This window comes from Agelaius tricolor, unplaced genomic scaffold (assembly GCF_023055355.1).
Source record: "Agelaius tricolor isolate 1412-34295 unplaced genomic scaffold, bAgeTri1.0.p SCAF_13, whole genome shotgun sequence".
In the NCBI taxonomy this organism is placed as follows: domain Eukaryota; kingdom Metazoa; phylum Chordata; class Aves; order Passeriformes; family Icteridae; genus Agelaius; species Agelaius tricolor.
This window is the reverse complement of record NW_027269273.1, coordinates 5,117,126-5,129,405: the sequence shown is the minus strand read 5'-3', so window position 1 is coordinate 5,129,405 and position 12,280 is coordinate 5,117,126. Positions and strand designations below refer to the sequence as shown.

General features: G+C 49.7%; 1 long non-coding RNA gene across 1 annotated transcript; it reads left to right on the top strand.

Moving 5' to 3' along the window:
- Positions 1 to 3,545: 3,545 nt before the first annotated feature.
- On the top strand, positions 3,546 to 8,279 carry LOC139595433 (uncharacterized). Its single transcript, XR_011681027.1, has 2 exons — positions 3,546 to 5,010; positions 7,531 to 8,279. It is a non-coding gene; the product is annotated as an uncharacterized lncRNA (long non-coding RNA).
- Positions 8,280 to 12,280: the final 4,001 nt, after the last annotated feature.

Here is a 12,280-nt window from a genome sequence, read left to right as displayed (position 1 = left end):
TCCATCCATTATCCATCCATCCATCCATCCATCCATCCATCCATCCATCATCCATCCATCCTCCATCCATCATCCATCCATCATCCATCCATCCATCATCCATCATCCATCCATCCATCCATCATCCATCCATCATCCATCCATCCATCCATCCATCATCCATCCATCCATCCATCCATCCATCATCCATCCATCCATCATCCATCCATCATCCATCCATCCATCCATCCATCATCCATCCATCCATCCATCCATCCATCCATCCATCATCCATCCATCCATCATCCATCCATCCATCCATCCATCATCCATCCATCCATCATCCATCATCCATCCATCCATCCATCATCCATCCATCATCCATCCATCCATCCATCCATCATCCATCCATCCATCCATCCATCCATCCATCCATCCATCAATCCATCATCCATCCATCCATCCATCATCCATCCATCCATCATCCATCCATCCATCCATCCATCATCCATCCATCCATCCATCCATCATCCATCCATCCATCCATCCATCCATCCATCCATCATCCATCCATCCATCATCCATCCATCCATCCATCATCCATCCATCCATCCATCCATCCATCATCCATCCATCCATCCATCCAGCCATCCATCCATCCATCATCCATCCATCCATCCATCCAGCCATCTATCATCCATCCATCCAGAATTACTGCCCAAAATCCCCATTCCTGTAGTTCAGGAGATGGGTTTTTTTTCTTTAAAAAATTAGAGTGCAGCCAAGGTTGTCAAAAAGGTAAAACGTGGAGCAAACAAAGACTCCTGCACATTTCACTGTGTTGTAGAGGTGTGTTCTGAGATGGCAAAAAAAACCCCGAAACTGAGCTGTCTATAGCAGCAATTATCATTGTTTTTAATAATATCAAGGCTGTCCAGTCTTGATATCCACTAAATACCCTACATGCATGGCCAACATATTTCACTGTGTTGTAGAGGTGTGTTCTGAGATGGTAAAAAAAAATCTGAGCTGTCTGGTGGTTTTTTTTGGCCTTTGACAAAATAATTGTAGCATGAAGGTTATGTGGGGTCTGGGGTCTATGATTGCTTTTAATAATATCAAGAGTGTCCAGACTTGATATACATGAAATACCCTACATGCATGGGTATTTCATGTTTCAACATATTTCACTGTGTTGTAGAGGTGTGTTCTGAGATGGTAAAAAATATCTGAGCTGTCTACAGCAGCAATTATCATTGCTTTTAATAATATCAAGGCTGTCCAGTCTTGATATCCACTAAATACCCTATGTGCATGGCCAGGGTGCTCAAGGTGTGCTTTTGACCCAGGTTAGTGGCCATGAGCTGATGTCCTCTCCTCAGTACTTGCCTTCCCTTTGAAAGGTGCATTGTTCTGACAAAGCTCATGGATGTTTTGGGCTGGAGCTCAGTGCCCAGCTCATCTGCAGCTGAGCTCTCTCAGAGCAGCCACTTCCTGCAGCAGCTGCAGGGGAGCTGGGCTGCCCCTGCATGGCCTGAGCCCCAGAGCAGTGCCCAGGGTCAGATCCTTGTGCTCCATCCCTGCAGCTCTGGGGGACTCTTGGGATTTCAGCTGCTCACAGTGACTTTGAGATGTGTCAGAAAATCCCTTTTCCCAGCCCAGCTGTCAAAGAAGGAGTCAGAGCTCTTCAGTTCTCGTTCCCAAGGTTGTTTATTGTTTCTTATCTATAAAATTCTTTCTCTGGCCTGTTGAAGTCTGTTCAGCAGGTCAGACAGAGGCACTCTGGTGTTGTCTTTTTATACTAAAAACTACATATGCAATATTTACCATAACTTCCCGATACCCATCACCTTGTGTTAGACAGTGAGCTCCTACTCTAAACCAATCCAAAAGTGCCACCATCACAGCAGAAGATGGAGGCCAAGAAGAAAAAGGAGAAAGGCTGGACAGGCCCAGATTCCTCCATCTTGCCCCCTGAACCCCCATTCTAAAAACCCCCAAAAATCTATTTTTCACTGGGTGACAAACTAATTATTATTCTCCTTAGGCTTTTGTGGCTTGCAGATCCTCATATAAAGGTTGGTAACTTTTTCCATGGGTCATAATCAAAGTCACAGGTGCCTTGGGCTCTGTGCCAGGGTCTCTGAGCCCCTGGCAGGGGTTTGAGCCATCCAGCACAGCCAGAGGGATGTCCTGAATTCCAGCAGGTGACTCCTCTCCCTCACCCTGCCTGGGAGGTGACTCACAAGTGGCCCAGCTGTGTCCCTTCCCTGTGACCAACCCCTCCTGGGTGCTGGGCTGCCCTGCACATCTGCCTCTGGGGCTGCAGGGGTTCATTCCCAGCCTGTGAAGAGCTGCCCAAGTCCTCTCTCTCCCCTTCCCACATGGGGCACTTCCTTAATGAGCAATTAAGGGACCTCAGGGAGCAGATGCAGCTCAGTGATGGAAACAGTTGCACAACAGAGGGTTTGATTAATGCCTTCTCACTTTTCCAAGAGTCAAAGCAAGCTTGGCTTGACTGCAGGCAAGAGGAGAGGTGAGAAGTCTGGACCAGGAGGTGTGAGGGAGGTAACAGGAGCTGAATGTCCACATAACAACATCTGAAGGGAGACCTGAGAGGAATTGAATGGCCCACTGCCGACTGCTTGCTTTGGGTGGTTGGTTTTGTGGTTTTATTTAGCTCAGTGTCTTGCTGTAAAGCCTTCAAATGTAAAAGTGACAGTTTTGCATGTACAAGTGTGTAACTGCACAACCATTTGGGTTTCTGGCTGACTGAAATGTGTGTCCTGCCCTGTGGCTGGAGGTGCCTGCTCAGGGATGAGTAAGAGCAGGGGATGCACATCTGAGAGCAGCCCAGAACCAGCTGCTGGCCAGGGACCTCCTGAACCTGGGCTGGTTTTTGTGTTCAGCAACCTCCAACTCATCCATCTGCAAGGCACTGCTCCCATTCCCCTCAAACTGATGCAGAAGCTCTGGGCATCCTCTGCCTCTTGGGACAAGGTGCTGGGGGAAAGTGAGGGAACATCTCCTCAATTCTGTCACACGCTCCCAGTCCTTGTGCTGCAAGAGGCAGTGGAAGGACAGCCCTTCCTCCTCCTCCTCCTCCTCCTCCTCTTGGAGGCCTCTGGCAAAGCCACCTCCAGGCTGAAGCCTCCAAGCCTGAATGCAATCCCTCAGACATCTCCAGGTTTTCTGCCATGACAGGATCCCCCTCCCATGGCTGGTTTCCCCCTGGTCCCTCGTGGCACAGCTGTGGCTGCTGGACCTGTGCATCCCCAAGAGCTCACTCGGTTTGTCACCATCCTTGTGACATGAGTTTGGTGCTGACACAGGCCAGGATGGCTCTCCCAGGGGTTTTGTCCCACGTGGCACAAACCCTGTGTGGGCCATGGTCCTGTGGGGAGCCACTGAGGGAGCTGGGGGTGCTCAGCCTGGAGAAAAGGAGACTCAGGGGTGACCTTGTCACTCTCTACAGCTCCTGAAAGGTGCCTGTGCTCAGCTGGGGCTGGGCTCTTTCTCCAGAATGAGAGGCCACAGCCTTAACCTGCACCAAGGAAAATATAGGTTGGATATTAGGAATAAGTTTTTTACACAAAGGCTGATAAAGAACTGGAATGGCTGCCCAGGGAGGTGGTGGAGTCACCATCCCTGGATGTGTTTAAAACCAGCCTGGATGTGGCACTGGGTGCCAGGGTTTAGCTGAGGGGTTGGGGCTGGGTTGGACTCAATGATCTTGGAGGTCTCTTGCAACCCAGAGATTCTGTGAATTCTGTGAATTCTGTGATCTGTGATTCTGTGATCTGTGATTCCGTGAATTCTGTGAATTTTGTGAATTCTGGGATTCTGTGAGTGCCCCTGGCCCTCACTGCTGGAGCACTTTCCCTCCCTGCCCTGCATGTTGGATTTCAGATCACGAGATCAAAGTCAGCACTTCCTATCTCCAGCCTCTCCAGCACGTGTTCCCTTTTTTTGAAGCCCATTAAGTGGTTTAATTGGGAGACAGGAGCTCCTGAATGAGCATTTGGAATTGATGAGCTGCTTCATCCATGCTCATCCCTCACAAGGAGTGACTCCTCACCTGTTTTCTCCCTCTTTGCTGCATTTGGGAGGTGACCCAGGCTTTCCTTCCTTTTGTGTGGCTGTGGCACCGTGCAGGTGCCTGGGGAAGGGTTGATCCCCCTCTTTGGGGGTGTCCTGAGCAGGGCTGATGTTTGTGCTCTGCTCCCAGCCCCCAGCCAAGCCCCAGTGAGGATTTTTCTCTCCGTGTCCCCAGAGGAGCCCAGTGCTCTTGCAAACAGGCTGTGCACATCCTGGACACTTTGACACCTTGTTCTCACCAGGGCTGCAGCTTTTCTGTTTGTCTGTCCCAGCTGCTGCCAAAAGCTGACTTTTTATCTGATCTGTGGTCTTCCACCACGAGCTGATGTGGTCCCACTCTGATTTGTGCCTCAGCCCCGCCGTGCTTGGTGCAGGTTGAGCTGTGGTCTCCCAGAGCTGAAGTTTTCCTTCAGCCTTTGCAGCACACAGAAATAAAAGCAGATGCCACTTGTGCTGCTCTCACCTTCCTCACCTCCATATTTATCCTATCCACCTCCATATTTATCCTATCCACCTCCATATTTAACCCTTTTGGGGCTGTAATCAGCTGCACCCCTGTGGTCTGACCTCCTCAGCCTCCCCCAGCTGGAGCTGCATCCTCAGGGTGAGCTCCAGCATCTTTTTAAAGATATTTTTTTTTTCCTCTCTCTTTTCCCAGATAGGCAAAATATGCAGATATTGGATCATTTCAGGCTGGAGGTGGCAGGCACCTGGCTTCCATCCAAGGGTTTTCCTGGCTTTGAGGTTGAACCCAGTACCTGTGGACATCAAACCTGTGCTGCTCCACAGCAAATCCTAAATCCACAGGAAATGCCAACAGCCTGGCTCTCTCCTCCATGGCCATACCTTCTGAGCACAGGGTTTGTCCTTCTTGATGTGACAGCAAAGGCCCAAAAACAAAGCCACTTCCCACTCCTGTGATCTCCCACCACTGTGAGTGTGCTCCCCCAAGGGCTTGTGTCCTTCCCATCTTCCCCTTTGCTGTTTTTCCTGCTTTTCTGATTGAGCTGGATTCCTGGTAGCTCATCATCACTAATAATTTAATGAGTTAGACCCTAAATAAGTGGCCTGAGCTGAAATTTTTTCCTCCTCTCCCTGTGACACGCTGTCAATGACCCCGCTGCTTGCACAGAAAATCCCTGTTCAAATGGATGTTTTCCCATGAGAAACTCTTTCCAAATCAGTGATTTTTTTTCCCCCCACAATATTAAGAAAAATAAATCCAGAGCTGGAAAGATTCCTCACCTGTTCATCTGAACAGCAGTGAGCTTGCAGGCTGTGCTGTAAGATCTGCCCACAAGTCTATTGAATAGAATAAGAGATTTTTTTTTTTTCCTCCCCAGTAAATGGAGATATTTTCAGGAGGCATTTGGAGGCATTTTCTAGCACACTTTTTATCCCAGATTCAGCTCAGATGAGGAGGGACCAGAGTGTGCAGAGCACTGTCTGCAGCCGAAGGGCTGGGAGCTGATGCAGCAGGAGATTATTTGGGAATTAAATCCACCAGAGTGGCCTGAGGGGACCTGGTGCTGCTGGAAATCACAGGGGCTTATCCAGGCACATCTGCCTGAGCCACTCTGAGCTCTCCTGCCCAGGTTTCCAAGGTGCTCCTGCTCTGGGGACATGGCAGTGCCCAAGGTGGGAGCTGTGCCCGCACCTGGCTCAGAGCTGGGCTCCTTTGCCCCCTTCAGCTGCCAGGGGGGGATTTTGCTCTTTCAGAGGTGAGGAATTTGTGCCATGTGCTTGTGGGGCTCTGCCCAAGCAGTGCAAATCTTGCCAGAGGTTTTCCACATTCCCTTCAGTCTCCAGGGCAGGCCCTGAGACCCCAACCTGCCTGCAGGGATTTCAGTGTAGCTGAGGGTCGGTGAAATTTGGGATTTGCCCTCCCTCTCCCTCGCAGAAAAGAGCCCAAAGGCTCCCAAAACACTGCAGGTGTCTTTGCAAACGAAGCTCCCTGTTTGCCTTGGTGTAACCCAAGTTCATGTTGCTAAAGAAATTCAATTAAACTGAGAGCAGCTCCCAGTGAAATTCAAGTTGGGTGAGTTGTGACTGACTGGACTGAGTATTTTCAGTTGGAAGGGATCTACAATGATCAAATTGGATATTTTAAGTTCCCTGAAAGTTTTTCCTCCAAAAACCATTGAACATGGTTTCATAATTATATAGAGTTTTATTCACTATTACATATAGAATCTTGGGTAACTTGTATTGCATACAGTCAGGTGAAATACTGTATGAAATATTCTAACAGGAAATCAAAAATGCTGTTTTTACCTTGGTAAAAATATCAGTGTTGCTGATTGTGCTTAGTGAAGGCTTGTGCTCTAAACAGCATCACATTTTAGCCAGGAGGCATTTTCTCTTTAAAATAAAAAATAAATAAATAAATTTAGAAGTCCCTGTGGAGAGCAGCCACCCTTTCTCATGGAGCACGAGCAGAAAGAGGCTCCTCACCTCTGATTTCACCCCCCAGAGTGGGAGGCAGAGGGATCCCAAACACTTTCCTGCTTCACAGGGCACCAGAGCAGCTCTGGGATGTCACTGGTGTCTGTGAGACATCTCCTGACCAATGCTATTTGTCTGAATTCCCAGGAATGCTGCTGCTTGTTCTGCAGAGTGGAAAAATGTTCTATTTTTGGCCGTGACAACTTCTTTTTTTTTTTTTTTTTTTTCTTTCTGGGAATCAAATGATTCAAACAAAGCATGGCAAGGGTTTGTATAGGTCTGAGTGGTGTGGGATGGGGCAGAGCTTCAGGCAGGGACAGGAGGAATCCATTAGTGCTCTCCTCCCAGTTTAAGTGGATGGTGATGGAGATCCTGGCGTGTCAGAGTGGAGGCAGACGTGGATATGTGGGAAAATGTCTCTTGGAGCAGGAAAAAAAAAAATAGATCAAAACAAATGGGTAAATAAACACAGGAGCATATGTCTCAAGACTGGGGGAAGAAAAAAAAAAAGATTGGATCAAAACTCAGAGATTGAAGTGAGGGGTGGGGGGAGAAAAAAATGGGATTAGATGAAAACTCAGCATCATTCCAGAGCTGGAGGTGGCCCTGGGTGAGCACAGGCACTGCCAGGAATTGTGGCTGCCCCTGCATCCCTGGCAGTGCCCAAGGCCAGGCTGGACTTTGGGGCTTGGAGCACCCTGGGACAGTGGAAATTGTCCCTGCCCATGGCAGGGGGTGGAATTTTGGGTCTTCAGGGTGCATTCCAACCCACTCCATCCTGGGATTCTGTGACTCCAATTGGTCCAAAATTGCTTTAGGCTTTACAGGTAGAATGGAGTTGGAATTTCGAGGTAACGTTACTGGGAAGGACCAGCCTGGATCACCCTTTAGGGAAGGATTTGGCTGATTTGGTGTTTTGCTGGCTCCCTCCCCTGTGATGGGTGATGCCCTGTGTTGGAGTGGTTTGTACATGAAGCCTTTTTCTGCCCACTTTTTAAACAAAACCAGCAACTGGAGAAGCTCGGGCGCGTTTGGCGTCGGCGGTGAAGGAGCCCCCGAAAACGCCCTCCTCCAGAAACTGCCCTGTGCCAGCTCTGCTCTGAGAACCCTCAGAAACCCTTTGAAGTGGGGCTGAAGCAGGAAGTTCATTAGAGCTGCTTTGATATCTCCCAGTGTGTTTTAACAGCTGCTTTGGGGCAGCTCCGGCAGCAGGAGTGTGGTTGGGTTGGTGCTCCTCAAAGTCCACAGTGCCCCTGCTGAAATTCCTCTGTGTGTCGTGGCATGGCTGCTTTTCTTCTTTCCTGAGAGCTCAAACTCACTTTCGTGGGGATATGGGAAAATGAAATGGCCAAACCTTATTGATTGTGGCTTGTAAAATTCGTAATAATAATAATAATAATAATAATATTTAAAAAATAAATCCCTTGATGCTGGGGTGTTGCAGCCACAGTCTGAAATTTCCCCGTTTCTCACTTCTGTTTTCAGTTGTCTTTCTCCCAAATCCTCCAGCAGGCTAACATTTTCCATGGCTTGTTCACATCTAAATGACTTCCCAGGGTATTTTAAAATGATATCATTGCAGTGAAGAGGTTCAAGCTGTCTCTTTGTGGTGAGGAACCTCTAAAAAGCCCAAAAGTGAGGTTTTGACCCATTCTCCTCCTCTTGGGGGAGAATCCTCAAATGAACTCTTGCTGTGGTGATTAATGCTTGATTGGCAATGTGCTGCTCTGTCATGGAAAATAAACAGCTCTTCCAAAGGTTTTCCTCACTGCAGCTGTAACCTTTATCCTCCTTTTGGTTGATCTTCATTTTTATGACTTGGTTTTTGTTATGTTTGTTAGTTTTTGGGGTTTTTGTTAAGCATAAAATCATACAATCATGGAATGGTTTGGGTTGGAAGGGACCTTAAAGCTCATCCCAGTCCACCCCTTGCCATGGGCAGGGACACCTTCCACTAAAGCCCACACTGGGTTCATCCTAAGCAAGGCCAAGGTCTGGGTATGGATTTTAAAAGAAAAATGAAATTATTTTGGTGGTTGTAGAAAGCAAAACAAATCAAGCAAAGAAAAACAAGGGGGTTTCGAGCTTCCCACCTCTTTTAGCTCGGTGGATTGTACCTAAAATTGGGGAATGCACATCTGGCGGTCACACAGTGGGGCCTAAAATTGGGGAATGCACATCTGTGGGTCACAAAGTGGGATCTGAAATTGGGGAATGCACATCTAGGGGGTCACACAGTGGGATCTGAAATTGGGGAATACACATCTGTGTGTTCAGTGGGGCCTAAAATTGGGGAATGCACATTGTGGGTCACAAAGTGGGACCTAAAATTTAGGAATGCACATTTCTGGGTCACACAGTGGGACCTGAAATTGGGGAATGCACATCTGTGGGTCACACAATGAAAGCCATGACTTGCTCCATCATGGAAGAGTGGGAGATTCCAGGCTTTCCCATTGCTCCTTGCTCTTCCTCTTTGGGCTTTGTGGGCAGGAGGCCCTGGGCTCACAGGGATCCACAGGACCAAGGGGTGTCCCCATCCCTGGGGAGCACGAGCACCCTTGGTGCTTTCTCCTGGAAGTGCCTCCTGAGGTGAGGCTGGAGGACAAATCCCACCCTGTGGCACCTCTGGAGCCTCTCTCTTTCCCTCTTGGATCCCTCCTGCTCACCCCTGCCCTTCTGGAGCCACTGGAGCAGCATCTGCTCTGCCCATCAGTGCCTCTCCCCTGCTGGCCCCCAGCCCACATGGATTAAGGACAATTTCCTTCCCCAGCCTGGAAGCACAGGCTGGATGGGGCTGTGGTGGAGGAGCATGGAGGCTGTGTGTGTGTGTGTGTGTGTGTGAATGCTGGCCCTGGCAGGAGTCCTTCTCCCTCTGAATTTGGGATCACCTTCTGAGTACAATTTATTTAATGCCCCTGCACCCCCCAAATCCAATTCTTTCCACACTTTCTTCCCATTTTGCTCCAGCAGCCGACCTGAAGTCATTCAGCAATGACTTAACTTGCCTGGAGCCACTTCAGTGAGGCCCAAATCCCCCCTGGAAGAGGCAGGATCTCCTGTCTGGCTGCTGGATGCAGAGCCCAGCTATTCCTGGAGCCACAAATCCTCACACCTCGTTCGTCACGGGCCAGGGCCGGGCCGTGGGGCTGGTGTTAATCACTGTGGGGAAATCAAGGCATCCCCAGGGACCAAAGGCATGGTCAGGCAAGGGGTTTGGGGAGGAATGTGGGGTCTCTCTGTGCTGCCTGGTGAAGGGCTGCTCTTGGAGCAGATGTTTCTTTTGGGGGTGTAAATAGATGCTGCTCTTCCAAGCGTCCCTGGGAGCTGCTGTGGATGGCTCTGGATGGGCTCCAGCCAAGGCACTGCAGGGTGTGGGGGGAAAAAGGCAGGAAAATGAAACCCCTTGGAGCTGATCACCTCACAGAAGCCACCACTGCTGCTTCTGCAGCCTTCAAACTGCTCTTTATTGCCATTCATTATGAGCTCTTTGTTGTGCTATTTGTATTTTGCAGGAATTTTCACTGGTTTGTCCTGCCACGGAAAACCAATGTCTGTCAGAATTTGTGAAACATTTTTCTTCCTGGAAAGAGTAAGAATTTATTAAAGTCTAACTTTTTTTTTTTTTTTTACATAAACAATCTCTGTCACCTCCAAAAATATTTTTTCACCCAGTGCCACAGATCTGTGACCCCTTAAATCTCTAGGAAACCAGATGGTTTTTAAATTATTGAGGAGTTTTGGCACATCCCCCATGAGGGGAGAGGACAAAAAGGAATAATCTGGTGAAGTGTCCAGTGCAGGAGAGGATGGGGCTCAGAATCAGAGAATAATTTAGGTCAGAAGAGCCTGCTGGGGGCTCTTAAATCCAACTTTACCCATTGCCATGCCAGCTGTGGAGCTTCATGGTGCCAGTGCTGCAAGGCTGTGCTTTCCTGGGATTATGGGGGTCAGGAGGGATGGCTTTATTGGGGTCAGGAGGGATGGCTTTATTGGGGTCAGGAGGGATGGCTTTCCTGGGATTATTGGAGTCAGGAGGGATGGCTTTCCAGTGGTGTTACTGGGGTCAGCAGGGATGGCTTTCTTGGGATTATTGGGGTCAGGTGGGATGGCTTTCCTGGGATTATTGGGGTCAGGAGGGATGGCTTTCCTGGGATTATTGGGGTCAGATGGGATGGCTTTCCTGGGATTATTGGGGTCAGGAGGGATGGCTTTCCTGGGATTATTGGGGTCAGGAGGGATGGCTTTCCTGGGATTATTGGGGTCAGATGGGATGGCTGGCTTTCCTGGGTTTATTAGGACCAGGAGGGATGGTTTTGTTGGGTCAGGAGGGATGACTTTCCTGGGATTATTGGGGTCAAGTTGGATGGCTTTCCAATGGTGTTATTGGGGTCAGGAAGTGTTATTGGGGTCCAGGGCTTTCCTGGCATTATTGGGGTCAGGAGGGATGGTTTTCCTGGGATTATGATGACCAGCTAGGATGGCTTTCCTGGCATTATTGGGGTCAGGAGGGATGGCTTTCCAGTGGCATTATTGGGGTCAGGAGGGATGGTTTTCCTGGGATTATTGGGGTCAGGAGGGATGGCTTTCCAGTGGTGTTACTGGGGTCAGGAGGGATGGTTTTCCAGTGGTGTTACTGGGGTCAGGAGGGATGGCTTTCCTGGGATGTCCCACTGCTGAATTCAAGGCCCTGCCTAGAAAGGCACTTGGCCTTCAGGATTCTGCTTCTTGCAAATAGTGTCTGTCACCAAACCACTGGAAATGAGGAGATGGAAGGGAGAGAACCCTCTCCAATGCCTGCAGGTCAATGTCCTTCCAGGAAAATAAGAAAAGGGAATAATGGAATTTGGCTCAGGCTCGAGAACAAACATGAAACATCCCCTAAATTGCCATCTGCAGGAGAGGGACAGGGGAGAGCATGTTTACCATGGCAGGCTCCAGGGTGATGCAGGCTGTCAGAATTATAAAATATTCTTGGAATTGCTAACTGCTCTAGACAGTAATTCCACCTCGGGAAGGCTCCCAGTGCAAATGCAATCCATTAAAGGAGGGCTCGGCACCAAGTGAGTCTGGGCACTGCTGGAGGAATTTGCTGCTCTTTGCTCCCAGCTCGTGGGGAAGTGCTCAAGGAGGTTCCAGTGGAAGCTCCAAGGCCTGGGCAGGAAGGCTGTGCTGGCAGGAGAAGCTGGCCTGGTGTGGAGGGGAAGACAACAGGGTTTGGGTTGCCTTCAGAGTGGAAACCACAGCCTGCAGGAGATGGAAATGGAAACAGGGAGTGCTGGATGGCAGTGGGGTCAGACCTCAGGAGAAACTACTTGGGGATATTGGGAATTAGGAATTGTTCCCTGCTGGGGCTGGGTGAGCCTGGGATCCAGGAGAGAGCCCAGGGCAGGCACCAGGATGGGGAGAGGGATGGAGCAGCTCTGCTGGGAGGAAAGGCTGGCACAGCTGGGGCTGCTCACCTGGAGAGGAGAAGCTCTGGGGTCACCAAATTGGGGCCTTGCAGGGCCTGAAGGAGCTACAGGAAAGAGAGGGAGAGATTTTGGACAAGGGATGGAGGGACAGGACACAGGGAATGGCTCCCAGTGTCAGAGGGCAGGGCTGGATGGGATATTGGGAATGAGGAATTGTTCCCTGGCAGGGTGGGCAGGCCCTGGCACAGGGTGCCCAGAGCAGCTGGGGCTGCCCCTGCATCCCTGGCAGTGCCCAAGGCTCTCAGGTTCCTGTGGTTGAGATGAATTCTGGGGTATCAGAAAGT